Here is a 21,350-nt window from a genome sequence, read left to right on the forward strand (position 1 = left end):
AGCATTGATCTTGGACTCGTCAACATGAACACCCTTAGAAGAAACAACAAAAGCCAAGAAAACGAGCTTGTCAATGCCAAAAAGGCATTTCTCCATATTAGCATAGAGTTTCTCTTTTCGAAGAGTTTGCAAAACGGTTCGAACATGGCTGACATGATATAAACAAGGATATCATCAAAGTAGACCACAACAAATATACCAATGTAAGGGCGAAAGACATGATTCATAAGACACATAAAAGTACCTGATGCTTCCGATAGACCCATAGGCATGACAAACCGCTCATACAAGCCAAACTTGGTTTTGAAAGCAGTTTTCCATTCATCACCCTCTTGTATGCATATTTGATAGTAACCACTCTTGAGATCAATTTTCGAAAAGATAGTGGCACCACTAAGCTCATCAAGCATATCATCTAGGCGTGGAATGGGATACCTATAGTGAACGACGATAGCGTTGATAGATCTACAATCGGAGCACATGCGAAAGCTACCGTCACGTTTTGGCACAAGAATGAACGGGGCGGCACAAGGGCTCAAACTTTCACGCACATGTCCATGGTCTATGAGATGATTTACTTGCCTTTTATTTCTTTGGTTTCTTCGGGGTTGACGCGGTAGGGAGCTTTGTTCGGAAGCGGTGCTCTGGGGATGAGATCGATGCGGTGCTCAATGCCTCGTAGAGGAGGTAGTCCCGGAGGTAGCTCGTCGGGGAAAACATCTTGAAATTCCTACAAAAGAGAAGATAACACTAAAGGTAGAGTGTGAGAGGTTTTAGTTTTTGGTGCGTTGTCGTTGCACAAGAGGACATAGTGTATCACACTAGATGGGTTCTCACACACTTCTCTTATCTCACGTTTGGTGGCAAATAGAGCTAGGTTCTTCTTTTCGCTCATCGTGGAGGCACTCGATTTGGGCATGTGGCGCTCACTCTCTTTTTGGTGGCTCGCTCTCTCACTATGATCTCCACAATGGGTGGCTTGCTTGTATGTGATCACTTGACTTGGCGACATTGGACGGAGAACGTACTCCTTGCCCTTCATCTCGAAGATGTAGTGGTTTGTTCGGCCGTTGTGGATCACTCCTCTATCGAATCGCCATGGGCGTCCAAGGAGAATATGGAAAATGGTCATTGGAACAACGTCGCACTCCAAGGTGTCTTCGTAGGCGCCAATTTTGAAGGAGACTTGTAATCGGTGCTCGACTTGGATGGTGCCGGAGTCGCTAAGCCATTGCACCTTGTATGGATGTGGATGCTTCGTCTTGGGCAATTGGAGCTTGGAGCAAAGTTCTTCACTTGTGAGGTTATGACAACTCCCTCCATCGATGCTGACCTTGACGGATCGTCTGTTGATACTGGCCTTGGTGTGGAATATGTGGCATCATTGGTCTTGTTCTTGGTGATGTTGGAGAGTCAAGACCTTGGAGACAACAAGGGCAGGACTTGAATCTTCATCGGCAAAGACTTGTTCCTCTTGATCGTTCACTTGCCGGTGCATGGCGACTTGCTCGATGGCGTCCATTTATTCTTCACTCATGGAATCGTAGGTGCCATCGTCGTTGAGGATCATGGTGCGCTTGTTGGTGCACTCATAGGACTTGTGTCCTCGGCCTCCGCAAGTGAAACACTTGAAGGAACTCATCTTGATGGTCTCATCGGTTGGAGTTGATGATGATGAAGGTCTAGGCTTGATGTTGCTCGTAGTAAGAGGATGACTTGGAGTTGACGAAGCTTTCTTGGAACTCGACTTGTCGATGGTGCTAGTAGAAGGCTTGGTAGTCGGTGTTGGAGTCATTGAAGCTTGGTTGTTGGAGAAGCCGTAGGACTTGGATGAGTACTTGGCATACTTGAAATCATCTTACACTTGGCATTCCACTTTGGTAGCTTGGTGCACTAGCTTGATGAGGTTCGAGTATGGTTGGAAGCCGGCGATCTTCTTGATAGGATGGTTGAGTCCATTCAAGAAATGTGCCATTATTTGCTCATCATCTTCCATGACATTGGCTCGTATCATGGCAATCTCCATCTCCTTGTAGTACTCTTCAACGCTCTTGGTTCCTTGCTTTAGGAGATGGAGTTTCTTGAAGAGCTCGCGGTTGTAGTAGGTAGGCACGAAGCATGCTCTCATGACATCCTTCATTTGTGCCCAAGTAGTGATGGGTGGTTCACCTCTTGCCTCTCGGCGCTCGATAACTTGTTCCCACCAAATGAGGACATAGTCTTGGAATTCAAGGGATGCCATCGTGATCTTCTTCTCTTCTTCATAATTGTGCAAACGGAAGATCTTGTCAACTTTCAATGCCCATGAAAGGTACTCTTCGGGATTGTTGCTTCCGTTGAACTTGGGCATGGTGAACTTGAGCTTGCCATAGCGTTGCTCTTCATTGTGTTGGGGTCGTGGATGATGACGCCCATGTTGTTGATGATTGTCAAGCTCGCGTCGCTCTTGGTGAGGAGGGTTGTGAACCTCATGTTGCTCTTGATGAACTTGATGTTCTTGGCGAGCTTGTGGAGGAGCTTGTCGAGCTCGAGGAGGAACTTGATGGACTTGACGATGCACGCGAGCTTGAAATCTTTGTTCTTGAATTTCTTCACGAAATGCTTCCTCTTGTTCATGGGCTTGTCGGCCTCGGTCGGCTACGGCTCGACTTGAATCACGTAGAGCTTGTTGCGCCGCAAGTGCTTGAGCTTCACAGAGTTGTTCTTCTTGGCGTTATGCCTCGGCATCTTGTGCATTCCGGTGTAGACGCGCTCGCTCTTCCTCTTCATGTTGGCGTTGTCGTTGCCATTCTCTTGCTAGAGCAAAGGCCTCTTGAGTTTGGCGTTGTCGGCGCTCTTGAGAGTCCGTGTCGCGTAGGGGATTGAGGCTTGCTTGACGATAGTTGCACGCGGAACGGCGTAGAGTGTTAGATGCCGGTGTACTTGAGCCGGAGAGTGTGAAGTCAGAGTGTCAGCTTGAGAGAGTCCTTCTTGATGAAGACGAAGGGGAAGAAGAGCGGTTGAGCAACAAAGCGTGCATTCCGTCCATACTTGCATCATTCTCTTGCTTGTGATCATCGAGCTTGTGGTCGAAGTAGTCCCTTGTATGTTGCTCGGAAAGTCACAAGTCGGCGGCAAGGTTGTCGATGCGTTCACTCATGGCTTGTTGCTCTTGATTCAAAGCACGTTGTGCACCAAAGAGGTGACTCTTGGTGACGAAGGAGTTCATGTCATCGCCTTGCTCCATGAAGAGTGGGTTGGTAGAAGTACTTGGCCTATACGTCATTCCAAGACAAATGTGAGTGGTAGAAAGATAAGAACAAATACCGAATGTACCATGACCGAAGTTGAAAGTGGATAGATGATCACTCCAATGTAGGATAAGAAAATAGCACAATTGGTACTAGCTGTTGTCGGTTTCTCACACCTACACAAGTAAAAGCTTTTGGAGGAGCTTGGTTAGGATGGTGGCACAAAATTTGATGCAATTGTAAGTGAGCTTCAATAATGTTAGAAAAGATTCGCAAGATGCAATGTAACAAGTACACCAAGCATATAAAGTACACGGAAACACACACGCAAAAAGATAAGTGGGGTTGGGCAACCAAGGATGAGCCAAAATGTGGAATCCACGAAAATGCTCTTATTGCACAACAATAGAGAGACGCTAGCACGATTGCACAATAGGCGGATACAAGAACTTGTGCACAACATACTTAGCAAAAATGTAACTACTTCTATCCCAAGTATGCTTTATGCAAGGTGTTTCTATGATAGGATCCAAGATGATCGAGTATGACAATCTTAATGTTGTATGATGCTATGGTTCTTGCTTAAAAGCTCTTTGCTTATCTTTCCTCTTTTCTTAAAAGCTTATTTGGCTCTTTGATGTTGGAGCTCTTTTCTTATGCGATGCTTGACGAACCAAGATAGCAATTGTGTATGCGATGAGAACTTTGTGGCACAAGATATGATACCAATATATGCAACAATGATGTATGTATGCTATGGGAAGTATGATCACTAATGTGCACAAGTCTCGTTGCCGGCAATACTGAATGGCTAGTCTCGATGGGTAAGCAACGGAAAAGGAGTAAGGCTATGGTGGCTATCAATGTAATGGCAAGAGTGATATGTCCAATACCAAGATGAGGTTACCGGTCTTGCTTCCGATATGGTGTCAAAAAGGTAGCACGAATACCAATGTGTAGTCGAGGTGGTCGTTGTTGATGACGATGTAGGACGGCAGTGATGATGTAGGACGCGTCCGTGGCGAATATGAGCGGCGGTGATGTCGATGTCGAACCATACCTAGATAGCTGAAACACAAAAGGATACGGTACCGCAACTTAAATTCACAAAGGTCGAAGTGGAAACACGTGTCGGAGTGCGAAACGGTCCAAAATGGTGGTGGTATGCGGAAGTGGGGATAGTGTATAGTGGTAGGACTGCGTTTGCGGAAATGTGGGACAATGGTGGTGACTAAAACTAAAAAAATTCAGTTTCGTCAGGGTCGGTCGGACATCCGGGCTGGGCCGGTCATCCGGTGGTCGTCGGACGTCCGGTGCCTGGGCGATTTTCGGGCACGGGATGAACAGCACGAGGGTGAGGTGGTGGATGTGAAAATCGTCGATTCCGGACGGATTTTGGAAGGAAATGGTGGGGAAAGGTGGAAAAAGCTAGATCCACTCAAAAGAAAGAAAATCCATGGATCCAAACCAACAAAATCTAAAAAAAATTGGGGCTATTTTGTGGGGAATTTTCGAATTAGGACGAGAAACAACAAAACAAGGCTAGCAACACAACGGGGAGGCTCTGAAATCATGATGAGCGTGGCTCATGATACCAAGATGATGTAGGGTAGAACCCTAATCGCCCGATATTTCGTGAAAGTAGTGGAATCCCGCGAAGAACACGAAGAACGTGAGGTGGAATGTAGCGACCCGACCCGAATGGATCAAGTGCTCTGTGCTCAGGTGTCATCCCTGGATCAGTAATGCTGACACCACACAGTACATCGAAGGATTTATAGCAGAGTGGCAATCACACACTTATTACATCGTTGTCTCAAAGAGAACTTATTACAATAAATATGGCTTAAGGCCATATAATAATGATAACAGCGGAAGACTCGGAAGATAAATGGGTCCATCAACTCCAACGGCATCACTGAGTATAGAACCACGACCTAAAAGCACCTTACTCGTCGTCTGATAAGTCTGCAACATGAGAAGTTGCAGCCTGAAAACGGGTCAGCACATGGAATATGCTGGCAATGTAACACATAGAGAGTAATGGAATGAAACAGCTATACTATATGCATATATGGCTGGTGGAAAGCTCTATGGTTACAGTTTTGCGTAAAGCCAGTTTTTCCCTACTGCAAAGGAATAAATTTATTTAACTATCATGGTAGTTGTTAAACATCGAGAATGGTTGACAGCATTCCGATCCCAATTAAGTGAACATTTAAAAACCCAACAACATTAATTATAAGTAACATGTTGAGATTCACATGATATTCAAGTACTAGATACTCAAGTTGTCCATAACCGGGGACACGGCTAATCATGATTAGTTTGTACACTCTACAGAGGTTGACGCACTTTTCCCCACATGACTCGATCGCCTCCGTTTGTTTTCTCGCACTACATGGTGTTTGAGAAATGGATGACCGAGACATAGTCTTTCAGAAGCGCTAGCACCTTACATGTGGGGTAGACCGTACCACCTACAACCCCTACATCTGCTAGTCCACCCCGTAAGAGTTCACACAACTTAGTCAACTATGCCAGAGCCCATAGTAGCATGTGGCTGCACACGGAAGTTACTAGCATGAATGATCTTATGATCCCTTTGAGCCTGGGTGGCGGTCCGAAAAAAACAGGCAAGTCCTGATAGACATCAGGTGCCTCAATCCACCCAGATGTGTGTTTAAGTTGCCACCTTAGATAAACCATTAATTAACAATACTCACATCTGGCATGGATATCACTCACCCAATCCATGTCTAGTAGCATAGCATGGCATAATAAGCAAACGTAGAAGTAACTCCCAAAGGTTTCATAATAATACAGGTGATAGGTACTACCTCATCTACTTCCCATCCCATAGTTTAGTTAGATCCTAATCATGCAATGTGAGAGGATTGATCTAATGCAATAAAATATGGGTTGTAGAAAAGGTATGATCAAAGTGTTACTTGCCTTGCTGATGATCCGCGAGACCTAGGGTTTCGAAGTAACAGGCGGCGCAATTCGGGTGATCTATCACAGACAAACAACAAGCACACAATAAGTACTCATCTAATGCACAGGTAAAACTCGAACAAGAGAATGAACCAGAAAGTTCAACTTAAGAACTCCGGTTGCAAAGAAAGAAAGAACCGAACAGACGACGGAAAAACAAACGGCGGAAGAAAACAACTCGGTTCTAGCAAGTTGAAACTAGGTCAAATTTTACCGGGGAAAAAACTTGTTTAAGTTGATTAGACGGAACGGCGGTTTCGAAATGAAACTCCAGGCGCTTGAATCACCTGATTCCGATAAACGAGCGAGAAGAAAGACTAGAATGAAGATCAGATCTGAGATCGCGATCGCGGAATAAATCCGAAGAAAAGAAAAAGAAGAACGATTAAACGAACGGGCGTCGTTAACCGGGGAATAATCGGTGATCACGTTCGTTGAGACGAATGGTCCGAAAGAAGAACGAAAACCGATCTAGGGTTTTCGGAAAAGAAAACCGAAACAAAGAACGAAAGAAAACCGAAACGGTTAAGAAAGAACCGGAACGGTTTAGAAGAAAAACTGAACCGAGGGGAGAAAAAGAGACGCAGCGCAGGACAACCTCGGCGAGGCTCCGGCGAACGGCGGCGACGGCGGCGATAGGGCGGCGGCGGCAGGTGAGGGGCGCGGGGTGGGGCGCGGCTAAGGAGGAGAGGGGCTTGGGATTGATGTGAGGAGAGGGGGGGGGGTTGGGGTGTATTTATATAGGTGGGGGGGATTACTTGGGGTAGGGGGCAAGCAAAAGAGGGAAAACAAAACAAGGAAAGGGGGGTCTAACCGGCCTAGAGTCCCTCTGGGACTCGGCCTAGAGCGAGGGAGGCGGCGGCCTGGCGCTGCGCCTGGCGCGCGCGCTGGCTGGGGAGGCGGCCGGCTGGCTGGTCCTTTGGCCCGGCTGGCCTTGGTCCTTTTTTTTAACTGGATTCGCGCGCAGAAAAACAGAAGAAAACTAAACTAAACGAATTCCAAAATTACTAAAGTAAATTTTCCCCGACTCCTAAAAATGAGTCGAACAAAATGAACTTTACTCCGGACCTAGAATGCAATTTTTGAAAACTCGCATTTTTCCCTATCCAAATAAAAAGCAAACAAACACCGAAAACCAAAATTTGATTTATTCATTAAATCTTCATTTTTCCTAAGTTTGGGATAAGTCATATTATTTCCCTCTCTCATATTTTGATATTGGGAAAAAAATTGAAGATGAAATAAATAAATCAAATGATCCTCTTTTCAAAATTTGAGAAAACTCTCAAATATGAAAATAACGAAATCTCCAACTCTCTCCGTGGGTCCTTGAGTTGCGTGAAATTTCTAGGATCAACCAAAATGCATGAAAATATGATATGCATGATGATCTAGTGTATAACATTCCAAATTGCAAATTTGGGATGTTACAAACCTACCCCCCTTAAGATGAATCTCGCCCTCGAGATTCGGGTTGGCTAGAAAATAGGTGAGGGTGGTCCTTGAGAAAATCTTCTTCTCTTTCCCAGGTGGCTTCATCCTTTGAGTGGTGGTTCCACTGAACTTTGCAAAACTTGATAACCTTGCTACGGGTAACTCTGCTGGCATAATAGAGAATCTTAACTGGCTTCTCCTCATACGTTAAGTCGTCTTTCAACTGAATCGCTTCGAGTGGCACGGTATCTCTTAGCGGTACCTCCGCCATCTCGGCATGACATTTCTTCAGCTAAGAAACATGGAATACATCATGAACCCCTGACAGTCCCTCTGGTAATTCCAACTTATAAGCGACTTCTCCCATACGTTGCAAGATCTTGTACGGTCCAACGAAACGCGGTGCTAACTTTCCCTTAACTCCAAAGCGCTTAACTCCTCGAAGTGGGGATACTCGAAGGTAAACTCTGTCTCCAGTTTCGTAAACTGTCTCCTTGCGTTTTGAATCTGCGTAGCTCTTCTGCCTGGACTGGGCTACCTTGAGCCTATCACGAATCAACTTAACTTTCCGTTCAGACTCCTTAATCAAATCTGGTCCAAAGAATTGACGGTCTCCAACTTCGTCCCATGACAACGGTGTCCTGCACCTCCTTCCGTATAAAGCTTCGAAAGGTGCCATCTTCAAATTGGTTTGGTAACTGTTGTTATAAGAAAACTCCGCATACGGCAAGTTATCGTCCCAACTAGATCCATAATCTAGTGCACAAGCTCTCAGCATATCTTCCAAAATCTGATTGACTCTCTCGGTCTGTCCATCCGTCTGTGGGTGAAAAGCTGTGCTGAACTCTAGTCTGGTTCCTAAAGTTTCATGCAACTGATTCCAAAACTTTGAGGTAAATTGGGTTCCTCTATCTGATACGATACTCCTCGGAACTCCATGCAAACAAATGATTCTATTCATGTATATCTTTGCCAACTTAGCACTGGTGTAAGTGGTCTTAACTGGAATGAAATGTGCTACCTTTGTCAAACGATCAACTACTACCCATATCGAGTCATAGCCTACTTTCGTCCTGGGTAGTCCTGTGATAAAATCCATGCCTATCTTATCCCACTTCCATTCGGGTATCGGCAATGGTTGTAACAATCCTGCTGGCTTCTGATGCTCTGCCTTTACTCTCTGACATACGTCACAAACTACTACATATGCTGCAATATCCTTCTTCATTCCGGTCCACCAGAATGTTTCCTTCAAATCCAAATACATCTTGGTATTCCCTGGGTGAATCGAATACGGTGAATCATGTGCCTCTTGCAAAATCAACTTCCTGATCTCCGGGTCATTGGGCACATAAACACGGTCCTCAAACCATAGGGTATCGTGCTCATCCTCACGAAATCCCTTTGCTTTTCCTTCGCTCAATTTCTCTTTTATAGCAGCAATCTCCTTGTCAAATTTCTGAGCTTCTCTGATCTTATCCATCAATGTTGACTGAATCTCCAATGTTGCTACATAGCCTATCGGAACTATTTCCAAACATAGCTCACGAAGGTTTTCTACTAACTCCTTGGGTATTTTCCCCGTCATTAGAGTATTGACATGGCTCTTACGGCTCAATGCATCAGCTACTACATTAGCTTTTCCGGGATGGTAATGCAATCTCATATCATAATCCTTGATGAGCTCCAACCATCTCCTCTGTCTGAGGTTCAACTCCTTCTGCGTGAAAATGTACTTCAAACTCTTGTGATCCGTGTACACCTCACAATGATTTCCAATGAGGAAATGTCTCCAAGTTTTCAATGCATGCACTACAGCTGCTAACTCCAAATCATGCGTGGCATAATTCAACTCATGAGGCTTCAGTTGCCGTGAAGCATACGAAACAACTCTCCCTTCCTGCATAAGCACTGCTCCAAGTCCTCGACGTGAAGCGTCGCAATACACCTCATAATCCTTGGTCTGATCTGGCAAAATCAATACTGGTGAGGTAACCAAACGTTTCTTCAACTCCTGGAAACTAGCCTCACACTCCTCAGTCCATTTGAACTTAGTATCCTTCTTCAACAATTCCTTCATAGGCTTCGCAATCTTTGAGAAATTCTCAATAAACCTCCGGTAGTATCCTGCGAGTCCAAGAAAACTCCGGATCTCTCCAACTGTTGTTGGTGCTTCCCATTCGGTTACGGTCTCAACCTTTGTGGGGTCAACTGCTATACCTTCTCCGGATATAACGTGTCCAAGGAATCCAACTTCCTTTAACCAAAACTCACATTTGCTGAATTTGGCATATAAATGATGTTCCCTTAGTTTCTCCAAAACCAAACGCAAATGTTCCTTATGCTCCTCTCCATTCTTTGAATAAACCAGGATGTCATCAATGAACACTACGACGAACTTATCCAAAAACTCCATAAACACTTTGTTCATCAGGTTCATAAAATAGGCAGGTGCGTTAGTCAATCCAAATGACATAATGGTATACTCATACAGTCCATATCTTGTGGTGAATGCTGTCTTAGGTATGTCCTGCGCCCGAATCTTCAATTGATGGTACCCTGATTGCAAATCGATCTTGGAAAACACTTTAGCTCCTTGCAACCGATCAAACAGATTGTTGATCATTGGCAGTGGGTACTTATTCTTGATGGTTACTTCATTCAATCCCCGATAATCAACAACCATCCTTAATGATCCATCCTTCTTTTCCACTAGAAGTACGGGTGATCCCCAAGGCGAAGAACTTGGGCGAATGTAACCTTTATCCAATAACTCCTTAATCTGATTCTTAATTTCCACCAAATCCTTTGCTGGCATCCGGTACGGTCGCTTCGATATTGGGCCTGTACCTGGCAATAACTCAATCAAAAACTCAATGTCTCTATCCGGTGGCATGCCTCGTAATTCCTCAGGAAATACATCAGGAAAATCCTTTACCACTGGTACTTCTTCTTGCACAACTCCTGTTAGGCAGTTTACTTGTGTCCTGTTTGGCACATTCCGGGATACATACTTGATCCTTCTTCCTTCTGGTGTGGTAAGCAAAATTGTCTTACTGGCGCAATCGATGTTTCCTCCATACATCGACAGCCAATCCATACCAAGAATCACATACAGACCTTGAGATTCCAATACTATTAGGTCTGAGGGAAACACATAGTTACCAACCCTTAATGGTAACCGATCACACCATCGTCTAGCCATAAACTCCGCTCCTAGTGAGCTTACTAACATGGGTGACCTAAGGGCTTGGGTTGGCCGGTTATATTTATCCACAAATCCCCTTGATATGTATGAATGAGATGCACCAGTATCAAAAAGAACAAGTGCGGTAAATGACTTAACCAGAAACTTACCGATTACTGCATCAGGCTGATCTTCAACCTCCTCCACATTAATGTGGTTCACCTGTCCCGTATTGAAAGGGTTCGGCTTCTTCCCAGAGCTTCCATTGCCATTTCCATTCTGGCCTTCAGGACATTCATTGGCATAATGTCCGGTCTTGGAACACTTGAAACAGGTGACTTGACTCAGATCTCTCTTGGTTGGGGTCGATGGGGTGGTCCGGTTCTGGCCGTTGCTTCCTCCATTCCCATTACCATTCTTGTGGCCATTATGGTTGTGCGAACTACCTCCTCCATGGGTGTGCTGAAACTGAAATCCCGGTTTAGGGGCAAAACGGGGCTTCTGCTGGGCTCCAGAGTTATACTTCCCCTGTCCATACTTCCTCTTACGGTTTTCAATCTGCTGTTGCTTTCCTTCAATCATGATGGCACGATCTACCAACTCCTAGTAGTTGTTGAAACTTGCTACCATCAATTTCATGCTTAGTTCATCGTTCAGTCCTTCCAGAAACTTCTCCTGCTTAGCTGCATCCGTAGCAACGTCATCTGGGGCATAACGTGCTAACTTGCTGAAATCGTCAACGTACTGGCCAACTGTCCTTCCTCCTTGGCGTAAGTTGCGAAACTCACGCTTCTTCATGGCCATAGCTCCTGCTGAAACATGGGCAGTGCGGAAAGCTTGCTGAAACTGATCCCATGTGACAGTGTCAACTGGGTAAGTGGCTGTGAAATTCTCCCACCATGCTGCCGCGGGTCCGTCAAGCTGGTGAGCGGCAAACTTCACTTTCTCACCATCCGTGCATCCTGCAGTGGTCAACTCCCTTCCTATCTTGCGGAGCCAATCGTCTGCTACTATTGGCTCGGTGCTACTGGAAAACACCGGTGGATTTAGCCTAAGGAAATGGGCTAAGTGGTCGACAGGTGGTGGTGGTGGTGGGTTGTTGTTGTTGTTCTGCTGGTTCTGGACTAACATCTGCATCAATTGATTCTGCTGCTGGATCAACTGAGTGAGCTCCGGTGGGAATCCATTGTCACGTCTCGGAGGCATCTGAGGGTTTAGACACAAAATCACTTCATTCAATCAACCAAGGGCTTACAGTCGGTCTAAAACTAACGCAAAAGTGCTCGAACTATAATGTTTACATGGGGGAATACTACTACTATCTGGTGGTCATCTAGAAATTTGAACCAGTGGAAGACTCCATGATATCTGCTCCAGCTTCGTCTTCAAAGTCGGGTTCACTTGGATCCGAATCGGTGTCGTCGATGATGATGTAGTTGTCCGGACATGCGACGTACTCGTCTTCCTTCCTGGATGCTAACTTCCTCTTGAGTTCTTCAATCTCCTTCTTAAGATCGCCATTGTGTCTTGCTAGAGCTATGATCTCGTCCATATAGTCCTTGCGTGTAGACTTCAGTTCTCCTTCTAGCTCGATGATCCTTGCCTTTGCATTCTTCAACTCTATCATATCATTGCACATCTGGTTCTCGTGGCGTCAAATGTGCTGGTTTAACTCCTGGATGAAAGATGCAATGGATCTATCCTTCTTGGTGTTGACTAACTCCCATTGTTCATCTCGGCGTCCGCAAATCTGGTAGATAGTGTCCTTGAGGTCTTCTTGGTAAACTTCTCCAATGCGTCCTATGGTGATATGAGCTGCCATGCTCTTTCCCAGACTCCAGGTTGGTGCATTGAAAACACTATCTATAGGCTTCGTGATTGGCGCGAATGTCCTTCCTGGAACGTGAGCTTGAATCTTCCAACGCTCCTCTTCAGGCAGAGTGGCATTGAAGGTTCCTGTGAAGCTTGGTAATCCAATATTCAGGTAATTGGTGACTTCCTTCAGGTGAAATCCAAATGGTGTGCCTTCATCCGGTTGAGCGTACTTAATCTTCGCGTTCGTCATCCTAAAAGAGTAGAAAAGATGAGGAGTTAGAAAATGAGAAGAGAATGGTGATCTATGGCTTTAACTTAGTGGTCGTGTCCTACAGTCAGCGTGTGCTCTGATACCATCTCTGTAGCGACCCGACCCGAATGGATCAAGTGCTCTGTGCTCAGGTGTCATCCCTGGATCAGTAATGCTGACACCACACAGTACATCGAAGGATTTATAGAAGAGTGGCAATCACACACTTATTACATCGTTGTCTCAAAGAGAACTTATTACAATAAATATGGCTTAAGGCCATATAATAATGATAACAGCGGAAGACTCGGAAGATAAATGGGTCCATCAACTCCAACGGCATCACTGAGTATAGAACCACGACCTAAAAGCACCTTACTCGTCGTCTGATAAGTCTGCAACATGAGAAGTTGCAGCCCGAAAACGGGTCAGCACATGGAATATGCTGGCAATGTAACACATAGAGAGTAATGGAATGAAACAGCTATACTATATGCATATATGGCCGGTGGAAAGCTCTATGGTTACAGTTTTGCGTAAAGCCAGTTTTTCCCTACTGCAAAGGAATAAATTTATTTAAATATCATGGTAGTTGTTAAACATCGAGAATGGTTGACAGCATTCCGATCCCAATTAAGTGAACATTTAAAAACCCAACAACATTAATTATAAGTAACATGTTGAGATTCACATGATATTCAAGTACTAGATACTCAAGTTGTCCATAACCGGGGACACGGCTAACCATGATTAGTTTGTACACTCTGCAGAGGTTTGCGCACTTTTCCCCACATGACTCAATCGCCTCCGTTTGTTTTCTCGCACTACATGGTGTTTGAGAAACGGATGACCGAGACATAGTCTTTCAGAAGCGCTAGCACCTTACATGTGGGGTAGACCGTACCACCTACAACCCCTACATCTGCTAGTCCACCCCGTAAGAGTTCGCACAACTTAGTCAACTATGCCAGAGCCCATAGTAGCATGTGGCTGCACACGGAAGTTACTAGCATGAATGATCTTATGATCCCTTTGAGCCTGGGTGGCGGTCCGAAAAAAAACAGGCAAGTCCTGATAAACATCAGGTGCCTCAATCCACCCAGATGTGTGTTTAAGTTGCCACCTTAGATAAACCATTAATTAACAATACTCACATCTGTCATGGATATCACTCACCCAATCCACGTCTACTAGCATAGCATGGCATAATAAGCAAACGTAGAAGTAACTCCCAAAGGTTTCATACTAATACAGGTGATAGGTACTACCTCATCTACTTCCCATCCCACAGTTTAGTTAGATCCTAATCATGCAATGTGAGAGGATTGATCTAATGCAATAAAACATGGGTTGTAGAAAAGGTATGATCAAAGTGTTACTTGCCTTGCTGATGATCCGCGAGACCTAGGGTTTCGAAGTAACAGGCGGCGCAATCTGGGTGATCTATCGCAGACAAACAACAAGCACACAATAAGTACTCATCTAATGCACAGGTAAAACTCGAACAAGAGAACGAACCAGAAAGTTCAACTTAAGAACTCCGGTTGCAACGAAAGAAAGAACCGAACAGACGACGGAAAAACAAACACCGGAAGAAAACAACTCGATTCTAGCAAGTTGAAACTAGGTCAAATTTTACCGGGGCAAAAACTTGTTTAAGTTGATTAGACGGAACGGCGGTTTCGAAATGAAACTCCACGCGCTTGAATCACCTGATTCCGATAAACGAGCGAGAAGAAAAACTAGAACGAAGATCGGATCTGAGATCGCAATCGCGGAATAAATCCGACGAAAAGAAAAAGAAGAACGATTAAACGAACGGGCGTCATTAACCGGGGAATAATCGGTGATCACGTTCGTTGAGACGAACGGTCCGAAAGAAGAACAAAAACCGATCTAGGGTTTTCGGAAAAGAAAACCGAAACAAAGAACGAAAGAAAACCGGAACGGTTAAGAAAGAACCGGAACGGTTTAGAAGAAAAACTGAACCGAGGGGAGAAAAAGAGACGCGGCGCGGGACAACCTTGGCGAGGCTCTGGCGAACGGCGGCGACGGCGGCTATAGGGCGGCGGCGGCTATAGGGCGGCGGCGGCGGGTGAGGGGCGCGGGGTGGGGCGCGGCTAAGGAGGAGAGGGGCTTGGGATTGATGTGAGGAGAGGGGGGGTTTGGGGTGTATTTATATAGGTGGGGGGGATTACTTGGGGTAGGGGCAAGCAAAAGAGGGAAACCAAAACAAGGAAAGGGGGGGGCTAACCGGCCTAGAGTCCCTCTGGGACTCGGCCTAGAGCGAGGGAGGCGGCGGCCTGGCGCTGCGCCTGGCGCGCGCCCTGGCTGGGGAGGCGGCCAGCTAGCTGGGCCTTTGGCCCGGCTGGCCTTGGTCCTTTTTTTTAACTGGATTCGCGCGCAGAAAAACAAAAGAAAACTAAACTAAACGAACTCCAAAATTACTAAAGTAAATTTTCCCCGACTCCTAAAAATGAGTCGAACAAAATGAACTTTACTCCGGACCTAGAATGCAATTTTTGAAAACGCGCATTTTTCCCTATCCAAATAAAAAGCAAACAAACACCGAAAACCAAAATTTGATTTATTCATTAAATCTTCATTTTTCCTAAGTTTGAGAAAAGTCATATTATTTCCCTCTCTCATATTTTGATATTGGGAAAAAAATTGAAGATGAAATAAATAAATCAAATGATCCTCTTTCCAAAATTTGAGAAAACTCTCAAATATGAAAATAACGAAATCTCCAACTCTCTCCGTGGGTCCTTGAGTTGCGTGAAATTTCTAGGATCAACCAAAATGCATGAAAATATGATATGCATGATGATCTAGTGTATAACATTCCAAATTGCAAATTTGGGATGTTACATGGAAAGAGAGGGAAACACAAGGGAAACACAAGAGAAACACTAAACCAACACAAGAAAGTCACACATGTGCTAGATCCTCGAATACATAGGGTTCACACGGTACACAATCAACCAAGGACGATACAAGGGTAACGGTCTTCTCCTTGAGGAGGTCTTGATGTTCTTCCCTAAAGAGGGGTCTTGAATCCACTTGGGGAACCTTCTCCGTAGGAGGCTCGAATCTCCGAGGAGAAGGTAACCAAGTGGATGAGCAAAGCTCTCACACAAACATGAGCTAATCCTTTTCTAACCCTATCTAGAAGGAATAGGTGGAGTATTTATAGTCTTAGTGGAAAAGAGGGGGGCGAAGGGGTACATGGGCTGCGGCCCAACACGAATCAGCGCACAGGCGTCGGACTTCCGGGGGTCACCGGTCGTACGGAGGCTCGCGAGGGTCCGGACGTCCGTTGCCTGTCGGACGTCCGCAGTTTTGGCTCGGGTGGACTTCAGTCGGTCGTCCGGTCTGGGTCGGACGTCCGGGCGTCAGTCGTTCGTTGGGCGTCAGATGTCCGTAGGTTTCTCCTCGGGTGTGGGAGCATTGGTCGTCCGAAGGGGCCTGGACATCCGGAGCCTGGAAGTCGTCGGACGTCCGGTGCTCGTCGGTCGTCCGAAGCCTGGAGACTTTGTTCTGCTCTTTTTCTTTGTCTCCGTCTTCCCGCCCATCTTCCTCTTCATCTTCTCCTTTCTCCTTAGCTTCTCCATGATACCTGAGAATGCACAAAGTGTCCGTATGAGGTAGGAGCCGTGTCTCATGTGTATCAAAGTGGAAATGTGAGAGGATAGATGTCACCTCGGTTTCAAGAGCTCTTGCACGTGTTCGTGTCATGGGTCACAAAGGAGATGTAGTTGGGTCCATGGGGATGGCCTTGAGATGGTCCGCATCAACTACTCAATACTTCTCCTTCGGATGGACGCACCAATTGGTGTTCGGAGGTTTTACAATTTACCTCGGAGGCTGGATAATTGCAGTCGAGGCCGGTGTCATCTGATGACTTTGGCCACGACTTCTGCTTCTTAAAAAGCAGCTTCCAGATCCGCTTATGTGTTGTACCGTAGAACCATTGTAGGGTCCGCGGCCCTTCCGGATTGAAATCCCACATCTTTAGGGGCCGCCGCTAGCAGGGAAGTGCTCGGCGGATCAACATCACTTGGATCACATCAGCGAGGGTAATGTCCTTCGCTATCATGCCTTGGACGCGTTTCTGCAGCAGCAGCACTTCATTGACTGACCCCCAGTCCGGACCCTTGTCGTCCAGCATGTGAGCCTTAGCAGGGGTCCGGATCTGAAGGTTGGAGCGGCTGCCCACTTAGGGCCGCGGGATTCTGTGATATAGAACCATTCCTATTGCCATATCCTGACAATGTACACAAAGACTCCCTTTGGCCAGTTGACTTTGGGGAGCTTGCTCACCATGGCGCCACCGCAGTCCTCCTGTTGCCCATCGACCACCTTCGGCTTCATGTTGAAAATCTTGAGCCATAAGCCGAAGTGTGGAGGGACGCAGAGGAAGGCCTCACACACGACGATGAACGCCGAAATGTGGAGGAACGAATTTGGGGCCAGATCATGAAAATCTAGCACGTAGTAGAACATGAGACCCCTCACAAAGGGGTGGAGGGCGAATCCGAGTCTGCGGAGGAAGTGGGGGATGAACACCACCCTCTCACCGGGCTCCGGAGTGGCGATGACCTACGCCGGATCGGGAAGCCTGTGCTTGATTTCCGTGGTTAGATACCGCGCCTCCCGCAGCTCCTCGATGTTCTCCTCCATGACGGGGGAAGCCATCCACTTTCCCTGAGAGCCAGCCATGGTCGGAGGAGTTGCGGAGGGGAGAAAAGCTTGGAACTTGGGTGTTGGAGCTCGAGGATGGGGAGGCAGAGAGAGAATGAGGTGTGGGCGGAAGAGTTGGATTCTATCCACTTATATGGACTGTGAATATCAAGCGTCCCCCCTCCCTTAAGCCTTAAAACTCGCCTGTTCCCAAGGGGTCATGCGAACATCACTGTTAGGTTACCAAAACTCGTATTGATAAGGATCCCGCAATAAGGGGACACAATCTCTGCTTTGACAAGACATGTTGATAAGGTGTTGCATGTTAAAATGCAAGGCGGGAGGCCCAAAAACGGTTCGAAATGATAGCAGAGCTAAGGGTGACATTTCGCTGGAAAAAGATGTCAATGGATATGTCTTATTTTAAGTATTATGCTTCTATGGTTGGAGGATTAACCTGTTAAATAGATACGGACATAGTTCTTGTTGATCAACTATTTTAAATTATTCGGAGGAGGAACCCGCCTTGCAATGTCGAAGACAATCTGCGCGCCGGACACATCGTCATTGAAGCCTGGTTCAGGGGCTACTGAGGGAGTCCTAGATAAGGGGGGGTCCTCGGGCGTCCGGACTATGCAACATGGGCCAGACTAATGGGCTACGAAGATATAAGATAGAAGGCTTTCCCCCGTGTCTGGATGGGACTCTCCTTGGCGTGGAAGGCAAGCTTGGCGTGCGGATATGAAGATTCCTTTCTTTGTAAACCAGCTCTATACAACCCTAACCCCCTCCGTGTCTATATAAACCAGAGGGTTTAGTCCATAGAGGCAATCATAATCAGACAGGCTAGACATCTAGGGTTTAGCCATTATGATCTCGTGGTAGATCAATTCTTATAACCCCATAGTCATCAAAGTCAATCAAGCAAGACGTATGGTATTACCTCCATCAAGAGGGCCCGAACCTGGGTAAACACCGTGTCCCTGTCTCTTGTTACCTTCGATCCTTAGATGCACAATTTGGGACCCCCTACCCGAGATCTGTCGGTTTTGACACCGACAGCGCTGCCATCCCAGCAGGAAGTTTAGCACCTCATCAACCATAGGCTGCCAATCCGAGCGAGTGAGATTTTTGATAGAGAGCTGCATACCAAGATATTTGCACGGGAAGGTTTCCATGCGCCACGGCATACCAGCAGCGACTCTTGCCGTGTCTGTCTCATCAGAGTGTATCATGATGGCAGAGGACTTGGTGAAGTTGACATGCAGTCCAGAAGTGGTGCCAAACATTTGTAGAGCAGTACTTGTAAAGCTTAGGTCAGCGATGGTCGGCCTACTAAAAAGAATGACATCATCAGCGTAGATCGACAATCTCTAGAACGGAGAGCACCCCAGCATGGCACTTATCGCTCCCCACTCTTGCGCTTTCACAATCATTGTCATGAGGGCATCCATTGCAATGATGAAGAGCAAGGGGGAGATGGGGTCCCCCTGTCGCAGCCCCTTAGCATGTCAGAATTTCCTTCCCGGGCAGCCGTTAACAAGAACTCGCGAGATGGCCGTAGACAAGAGTATAGCAAGCCAGAACACCAATGCTCAGAGAACCCTTTGGCTCTAAGCACCTCATGCAAGAATGACCAAGAGAGCAAATCTAAAGCACGGGAAATATCAAGCTTGACCAAAACTCCTTTAGCCTTTCTCCGATGTAGATTTTTGGCCACTTGTCGAACAAGCATGAAATTGTCATGTATGTTTCTGCCCTTATATATGCCGATTGGTTGATGCTGACCAGCTCATGCATCCGCAAGCATAGCATGAAGGGAAATTAAACATTGTATGGGATAAAGAGTAACTCTCATTAGAAGGTGGGCACGGGTGATCAATCCGCTCTTCCTCCTTTTGTTCTTCGCTCTCCTCCTCATCCTTTTCATCTAATGAGCTCACAGTGTCATCAATTTCTTCTTCCATAGTTTCCTGCAAAGTATTAGTATCTTCTTGGACAGCGGAGACCTACTCAATAAATGCATCAATATCGGCTTGTATTTATAATTCAAATAGCAAGATTTTCAGATCTGTAAATAGCATCATCATAATTTTCATACTCTTCAAAAAACATTTAATTTCACAAGCACCCTTAAAAGCAATAAATTCTTCTATTCGTTCCACATCATAGTAATCTATAAACCATTAGCATAAGAAGCCAAGGTTTTATTATCATTAAATTTACATGAAAAGGGAAGGTGTGGATCCTTCATCCTAGAGAAACAAGTATATTCATACCTCAAGCATAGTTGCTTAGCATACCAATGAAACATATGAATTTGATCCCATAATAGTTTCCCTTTTTGAGTCAAGCGATAATCCCTAAAGTATCCACCTTTATCCAACGTGTCTCCCATTGAAGAAAATATTTCCTAGAGGCAAAAATAAAGTTTTTATTTCTATTTCCTTATATCATGATAAATGTTTATTATTCATGCTAGAATTGTATTAACCGAAAACTTGATACATGTGTATATACATAGACAAAACAAAGTGTCCCTAGTATGCCTCTACTATACTAGCTCGTTAATCAAATATGGTTAAGTTTCCTAACCATAGACATATGTTGTCATTTGATGAACGGGATCACATCATTAGGAGAATGATGTGATGGACAAGACCTATTTGTTAGCTTAGCATAATGATCGTTAAGTTTTATTGCTATTGCTTTCTTCATGACTTATACATATTCCTTTGACTATGAGATTATGCAACTCCCGGATGCCGGAGGAATACCTTGTGTGCTATCAAACGTCACAACGTAACTGGGTGATTATAAAGCACTACAAAAAAATACACTTTCGTAATGATACGTGTTTGTCACAGTAGGTCCTGTTTTCTGTTATGCAGGTACATCCGTGACAAACTTATGGCAGAATCAAGATAGTCATACCTGTGTTGTCGTAGATGTGTTCCATGACATTACCAAAATTATCATCACAGAAGTGTCCACTTCCATGACAATAAATCGCGCGTCACAGAAGTGCTTTCGTCAAGGGTGACCAACACGTGGTATCCAGTGCAACAGAACGTCGTTAAGCTATCAGGTCGGGTTTTGGATCCGATAACCCGTTAACAGCCCCGACCAATGGGGATTTTCCACGTGTAAAATCATCATTGGCTGGAGGAAACACGTGTCGGCTCATCGCTGGGACAGGTGTCATCCACTCATTGGACAGAAGGCGCCTATGATACGTTGACATGTGGCACGGCCCAACAGAGGCCCATTCCTGTGAAAAGGCCGGCCAGTTTGACTTGGTCAAAAGGTGGCGGGCTGGCCCATGGAAAGCCTGTTAACGGCCTGTTCGCATATAGCCCATTTATAGCCCGCTAACCCAAGGCCCGTTACGCCTATACGAATTAGGCCCAGTAGCGTCATCTGGGCCATCCAATATGATTCCAGCCCGTTTTCAATTCTGGCCCATGTATGGCCCATGACGTCCTTCGGCCCATATGAGGCCCTATGTAACTCTTGGCCTATTAACGGCCCGTGGTGAAACTGGCCCGTAATGAATAGTGTATCACTTTACACCCATTAACGGCCCGTGGTGAAACTGGCCTGTAAAGAACAGTGTATCACTTTATACCCATTAACGACCCATTATTTCGTTGGGACGTTTCCAGCCCATGTTATCTTTTGGCCTTCTCAAAGCCCATTTATTCTTGGGCTATTTTCCAGCATTCTTTTACTTACGGCCCATTACTGTCATTTT

The sequence above is a fragment of the Triticum urartu genome, chromosome 6 (assembly GCF_003073215.2).
Source record: "Triticum urartu cultivar G1812 chromosome 6, Tu2.1, whole genome shotgun sequence".
In the NCBI taxonomy this organism is placed as follows: domain Eukaryota; kingdom Viridiplantae; phylum Streptophyta; class Magnoliopsida; order Poales; family Poaceae; genus Triticum; species Triticum urartu.